This window comes from Salvelinus alpinus, chromosome 34, assembly GCF_045679555.1.
Source record: "Salvelinus alpinus chromosome 34, SLU_Salpinus.1, whole genome shotgun sequence".
Taxonomy (NCBI): Eukaryota; Metazoa; Chordata; class Actinopteri; order Salmoniformes; family Salmonidae; genus Salvelinus; species Salvelinus alpinus.
Window position 1 is genome coordinate 10,514,646 of NC_092119.1, and position 6,979 is coordinate 10,521,624.

Genomic DNA, 6,979 nt, shown 5'->3' on the forward strand with positions numbered 1-6,979 from the left:
CAAAATATTATCGTGGTGTAAAAACAAACAACATAACATTCAAAACTCCATAGAAATAAATTAATATAATTGTTATAGTTGGGCACTTGTGCTTTCTTCTCTGTGCAGTAATTTGGTTTTCGTTTTGAAAGGAGCCAGGTTAGAAGATAATGTGTACTGTAACTAGACATGTTTAAGATTATTAGCAAATGGGGATGAAGTTATTGATAAAGCGGGTCACGGGTCAACCTATTCAGTTTCTTCTTTCAGTCAACTCACTGTCATAGGTAGCAGAGCATCAGTCCATGTTCTAAAGTCTATCGGTTCTGTTCTATTGTGTTCCAGTGAAAAGTCTTATGGAATGTTGGTCTCCTTCCAGAAAGGAAGTCCCAGAGATGTGGAACTTGGGAATTTTAGAACATGTCACATGTTCTGTTCCAAGCATTGCCTGTCATTCGTGGTCAGAACAGATCAGTTCGGAAAGCACCTCGCCTTCCTTTTATACGAAAATAAATATTCTCTCTTTCTCTTATCAGCCGTTCAGTTGTCACAGAACTCGTCCTCTCTGTCTGTCTGCCCCCTATCTCTTGCCATATCTCTGTTCCAGATACTGCCTCACATCCTTCAGGTTGTAGAAGAAGGGTCCCTTCCCACCCAGGTAGGCGATCTTCCTTCTCTGCACGATGCACACCCTCTCGTAGGACACGCCGTAGGCTACGTTAGCATTGTTGTCCATGCAGTCAGCCACCAGCTGGCACTGAGGCGGCAGGCTGAAGGCCTCAGTCAGTTTCATGGCCGCCACCACCCTCTCCTCCAGCGACCGGTGCTTCCTGACCTCGAAGGAGCATGGGCCCATGGTGGGCGCCACCCAGCCGTCTGAGGGGTGCGCCTCGTCAATGTAGACCAGCAGGAAGTCGGCCACGTTAGAGAACTCCTCCACCAGCCGCCGGAAGGCGGGCAGGTGGCTGATGAATGGGGGTCAGGTGGCCGAACCGAAGTTCACCACAAGAGGGCGCTCCGATGACTCGAAGTCCAGCAGGCGGCACTCGTCTCCAGGATGACGGGCCGTGGTGGTGGTCACACTGCTCCGCCGCCGGAAGCCATGGTTACCAGCGCTACCAGGAACCTTCACCACTTTGGAGTTGGGTGCCTCACTGCCAAGTTTCACCTACATGGGGAGAGAGAGGGGCGGAGAGGCGGGAGAGGAGGGAGGGAGGGGAGGAGGGAGAGGAAGGAGGGGAGGGGAGGGAAAGCGAGGAGGGAGGAAGGAGGGGAGGGAAAGCGAGGAGGGAGGAAGAGAGAAAGATAGGTTGGTTATCAGCTGTTTATCTTGAGCTGTACCGTCTTTCTGAAAGAAAAGAGAAGCTTGGTGTTGCCAGTCAACCAAGACACAATAATATACACACTACAAGTGGTTGGTGGCACCTTCATTGGATGTCATTTATTATTGATATCTACATAACACATTGATGTGAATCACACTGCTGCTCTCTCATGTAGCCATTTGTGCCTTACGGATTGTGGTTGTGGTGGACGGCTGTTCACAAACGTATATATAATCGCCACCATGGCCTATTTATTACCTTACCTCCTTTATCCTACCTCATTTGCACACACTGTATATAGACTTTTTCTACTGTATTATTGACTGTATATTTGTTTACTCCATGTGTAACTCTGTGTTGTTGTATGTGTCGAACTGCTGTGCTTTATCTTGACCAGGTCGCAGTTGTAAATTAGAACTTGTTCTCAACTAGCCTACCTGGTAAAATAAAAGTGAAATATAAATAAATAAAATAAATATGTGTATTTTATACCAATAATGGTTTAATTGAATAATTGTAAGCTGCCTAGCGCTCTGGCAACAGCTGCATCGTGTGGATCCCAGTCTGTGGAACAGAAGTTTGACGAGTTTCCCCCTTCTATACTCCTCTGTGGTATTATGCTCCATACTGTCAACAACGAGTTTCCCCCTTCTATACTCCTCTGTGGTATTATGCTCCATACTGTCAACAACGAGTTTCCCCCTTCTATACTCCTCTGTGGTATTATGCTCCATACTGTCAACAACGAGTTTCATTTAAGAAGACCACGAGTTGGGGCTTTCATTGCTCAATCTAATTCATGCTGATTACATTTTCTTTCTCCATAGGCCTAATGGACATATGCTCAAACCTGCGCTCTTTGGTAGACTTAAACAGCTGAAAATTATCGAGATATCAAAGTGTCACCAACAAAAACGTAAACAATAAGCCTGTAGCAAGCAATGGTAGCAATGATCCCAATCAGTCCTCCATGACAACAAGATCATATAAAACTGAGTTGGCTAATAAGTCGTTAATTCTTTTGTTTATGCTCATGTAAAACAATTTGGCTAATCTATATTTCCATATTTCCAAGTCCTATTCTTGAAGATCAATGGGGTTTTATATGTATTGGAATGACTGGAAATCTGACAGACTTTGGTTTTTAATGTTACGGGTTAGAAGACGCTACCTAACCCCATAAAGTAAAATGCAACATCCATCTATGACAACTCTAACATTGATTTACCCTGCAGTAGATGTCATCCAATTGGTAAAATGCATTTTTTGTCTTCTAATGCCTGAAAGTTGTTTTTTTACCTTTATTTAACCAGGCAGGTCAGTTAAGAACAAAATCTTATTTTCAAAAATGGCCTAGGAACAGTGGGTTAACTGCCTTGTTCAGGGGCAGAACAACAGATTTTTACTTTGTCAGCTCGGGGATTCAATCTTGCAACCTTTCGGTTACTAGTCCAACGCTCTAACCACTAGGCTACGCTGCCGCCCCAAAGAAATTATTATGACTGAGTTTGGGAAATCAAAACAATTACGTTACCGACTACAATTTTGGACAGGTAATGTAGTAACTGTAACAGATTACATTTAGAAAGTAACCTACCTAGCCCTGTGTGTGTGTGTGTGTGTGTGTGTGTGTGTGTGTGTGTGTGTGTGTGTGTGTGTGTGTGTGTGTGTGTGTGTGTGTGTGTGTGTGTGTGTGTGTGTGTGTGTGTGTGTGTGTGTGTGTGTGTGTGTGTGTGTGTGTGTGTGTGTGTGTGTGTGTGTGTGTGTGTGTGTGTGTGTGTGTGTGTGTGTTTGTTTGTGGGATGGAGTGTGGTGTGTATGTGTGTGTGTGTTTGGGATGGAGTGTGTGTGTGTGTGTGTGTGTGTGTGTGTGTGTGTGTGTGTGTGTGTGTGTGTGTGTGTGTGTGTGTGTGTGTGTGTGTGTGTGGGATGGAGTGTGTGTGTGTGTGTGTGTGTGTGTGTGTGTGTGTGTGTGTGTGTGTGTGTGTGTGTGTGTGTGTGTGTGTGTGTGTGTGTGTGTGTGTGTGTGTGTGTGTGTGGGATGGAGTGTGTGTGTGTGTGTGTGTGTGTGTGTGTGTGTGTGTGTGTGTGTGGTGGTGGGGTGGAGTGTGTGTGTGTGTGTGTGTGTGTGTGTGTGTGTGTGTGTGTGTGTGTGTGTGTGTGTGTGTGTGTGTGTGTGTGTGTGTGTGTGTGTGTGTGTGTGTGTGTGTGTGTGTGTGTGTGTGTGTGTGTGTGTGTGTGTGTGTGTGTGTGTGTGTGTGTGTGTGTGTGTGTGTGTGTGTGTGTGTGTGTGTGTGTGTGTGTGTGTGTGGGATGGAGTGTGTGTGTGTGTGTGTGTGTGTGTGTGTGTGTGTGTGTGTGTGTGTGTGTGTGTGTGTGTGTGTGTGTGTGTGTGTGTGTGTGTGTGTGTGTGTGTGTGTGTGTGTGTGTGTGGGGGGGTGTGTGTGTGTGTGTGTGTGTGTGTGTGTGTGTGTGTGTGTGTGTGTGTGTGTGTGTGTGTGTGTGTGTGTGTGTGTGTGTGTGTGTGTGTGTGTGTGTGTGTGTGTGTGTGTGTGTGTGTGTGTGTGTGTGTTTGTGTGTGTGTGTGTGTGTGTGTGTGTGTGGGATGGAGTGTGTGTGTGTGTGTGGGGGGGATGGAGTGTGCAAAGCTGTCATCAAGGCAAAGTGTGGCTATAATGAAGTATCTATAAAATATATTTAGGTTACTACATGATTCCAAATATGTAATTTCATAGCTTTGATGTCTTCACTACTATTCTACATTCTAGAAAATAGTGAAAATAAAGAAAAACCCTGGAATGAGTAGTTGTGCTCAAACTTTTGACTGGTACTGTCCATCACAGAAGACTGAAATATGCAAAAACCGTTTGACATAGAAACACTGAACGACTGAATAACAGAAGCAGGGACTGAACAACGGAGGCAGGGACTGAACAACGGAGGCAGGGACTGAACGGCAGAGACAGGAACTGAACGACAGAGACAGGGACTGAACGACAGGGGCAGGGACTGAACGACAGGGGCAGGGACTGAACGACAGGGGCAGGATGACGGGCAGGGACTGAACGGCAGAGGCAGGGACTGAACGGCGGAGGCAGGGACTGAACAGCGGAGGCAGGGACTGAACGACAGAGGCAGGGACTGAACGACAGAGGCAGGGACTGAATGACAGGGGCAGGACGACAGGCAGGGACTGAACGACAGAGGCGGGGACTGAACGATAGAGGCAGGGACTGAATGACAGAGGCGGGGACTGAACAACAGAGGCAGGGACTGAACAGCGGAGGCAGGGACTGAACGACAGAGGCAGGGACTGAACGACAGGGGCAGGACGACGGGCAGGGACTGAACGACAGAGGCGGGGACTGAACGATAGAGGCAGGGACTGAATGACAGAGGTGGGGACTGAACGACAGAGGCAGGGACTGAACAGCGGAGGCAGGGACTGAACGACAGAGGCAGGGACTGAACGACAGGGGCAGGACGACGGGCAGGGACTGAACGACAGGGGCGGGGACTGAACGATAGAGGCAGGGACTGAATGACAGAGGCGGGGACTGAACGACAGAGGCAGGGACTGAACGACAGAGGCAGGGACTGAACGACAGAGGCAGGGACTGAACAACAGAGGCAGAGACTGAACGGCAGAGGCAGGGACTGAACGACAGAGGCAGGGACTGAACGACAGAGACAGGGACTGAACAACAGAGACAAGGACTGAACGACAAAGGCGTGGCGAGGGGAAGAGAGGGGGCATGAGAGAGTGAAAAAGAGAGAGAGGATGAAGCGAGAGAGAGAGGAGGAAAGTGACAAAGTGACAATTACCCCAAACTAGACCAACAAGGGGACAGAGAGGGGAGATGCAGGGGATTCCTCTACCAAATTACCCCAAACTAGACCAACAAGGGGACAGAGAGGGGAGAGGCAGGGAATCCTCTACCAAATTACCCCAAACTACACCAACAAGGGGACAGAGAGGGGAGATGCAGGGGATTCCTCTACCAAATTACCCCAAACTAGACCAACAAGGGGACAGAGAGGGGAGAGGCAGGGAATCCTCTACCAAATTACAACCAAACTACACCAACCACATTCTTTAGTGACGAGCATCGTACACGTGGTTCATTCACCTGCTATAAGCCATTCACATCCATTCTGTACATTTTCTTATCTATCAAAATGCCTACAGGTGTCAGATGATATGTGTAAAAGCCAACATGTGTACCTGTCTACCTGGTGTGATGCCTGGTGTCTGGCTGGCACTGACACACTGGTCTCTGTTTGGTTTGGGAGTTAAAATGTAACATTTAGGAGAAGCCAGACCTCTGAATTTCTGAGTAACAGAGGGTGAATGGCCCTCATGGTTTTGACTGTCTGGGGACCAAAGTTCATCACGTTTTAGATAACCTACATTTTGAATTTGATATTAAAGTTCAACATTTAAAGGAGAGGACATGGGCTCAGATGGCCAGATAAGAAGAATTCAGTGATGCAGATGTATAACTGTCCTTTCAAAATGAAGGACTGACCTTCTAAAAACGATACAGTGCTTTTGAAATGTTAAGATTAACAGAGAAGTATTTATATAACAGTTGAGATACCAACTCTTCCAGGTGATGCCACTCTGACACTTTTATAGGACACTATTTCGCCAATCTTGCATACACACAAGAGTAAAATTATCCGTGAATATGTCCATGAGAGAGTACTATTATATTGGAACATTGCCCAGTAACTGTGGGTCTGTTGAACACAGTTATACCACAATACAAGTTGCTACAACGTACAGTATAAGCACAGACTCTAGCCTCAGTGTAGCCTGCAATGTTAACATACATGGTTCATTACCTGTTTGTATGCGTCCAGCAGGAAGCTGTTCCATATGGACCGGAGCCCCGCCGAGGTCAGCATGCGCTGCCACTCTCCCCCGCCGCCGCCAGGGCAGCTCAGCAACGACACCACGCGCTTCACCAGGACCACCGAGTCGTAGAGCGCGAGGAACAGGCAGTTGGAGAAGAAACCGGGCAGGATCTGGAGGGTGACCAGCAGGTCCACGCTGGCAGCGCCCATTTGTTTAGGCTTCTGTCCCCGGACTAGACCGATGATGCGTCTCGGTTTTAGCTGCTTTCCAAGGACATGCTGCGAAGACAGGTGCTCCTCTGCTTTTCCCCGCTCACTGTCTGACACTGTCAAAACACTAAATATGTCTCTGTCCCCTCTCTCGAAGGTGTAAGGTCTTTATGCTGCTGCTCGCATTTCAACGGAGTGCGCTCTGACTTGACTTGGAGCGCACAAATGAATTGTCACCCGGGATAAAAAGAGGCAAGAGAGGGCTCAAGGAGCGTTTTCGAGGGCTGCGCTCTGCGCGTGCCAAAAGTTGTATTTAGCTGGCTTTGTAATTGCTTGTGTGCTCCAACGAGTTAGCCCTCTCGGCTGTAAATCTTTTTATACCGTAAATTATTCGCCTCCGCGATAGAGCTCCAGGCGTATCTTGTTGTAAGATCATGACGTCAGACCGAGTGCTACCCCCCTCTCTCGCTGGCTTATAGCGCTTCTCGGTAATATAACGCATGGAAACAGAGAAGGGTGGCCAAGCCTACAAGGAACTTTATATTGTTCCAAAACAATCAGACAGAAGATAGTGCACTCCTTTAGAATTGATCATTTTTCACCCC

The 6,979-nt window shown here is 47.7% G+C and overlaps 1 pseudogene; it reads right to left on the reverse strand.

The window, feature by feature from the left end:
* Nucleotides 1-440: 440 nt before the first annotated feature.
* Nucleotides 441-6,721, reverse strand: LOC139563631 (type II iodothyronine deiodinase-like; annotated as a pseudogene).
* Between the last annotated feature and the right edge of the window lie 258 nt (nucleotides 6,722-6,979).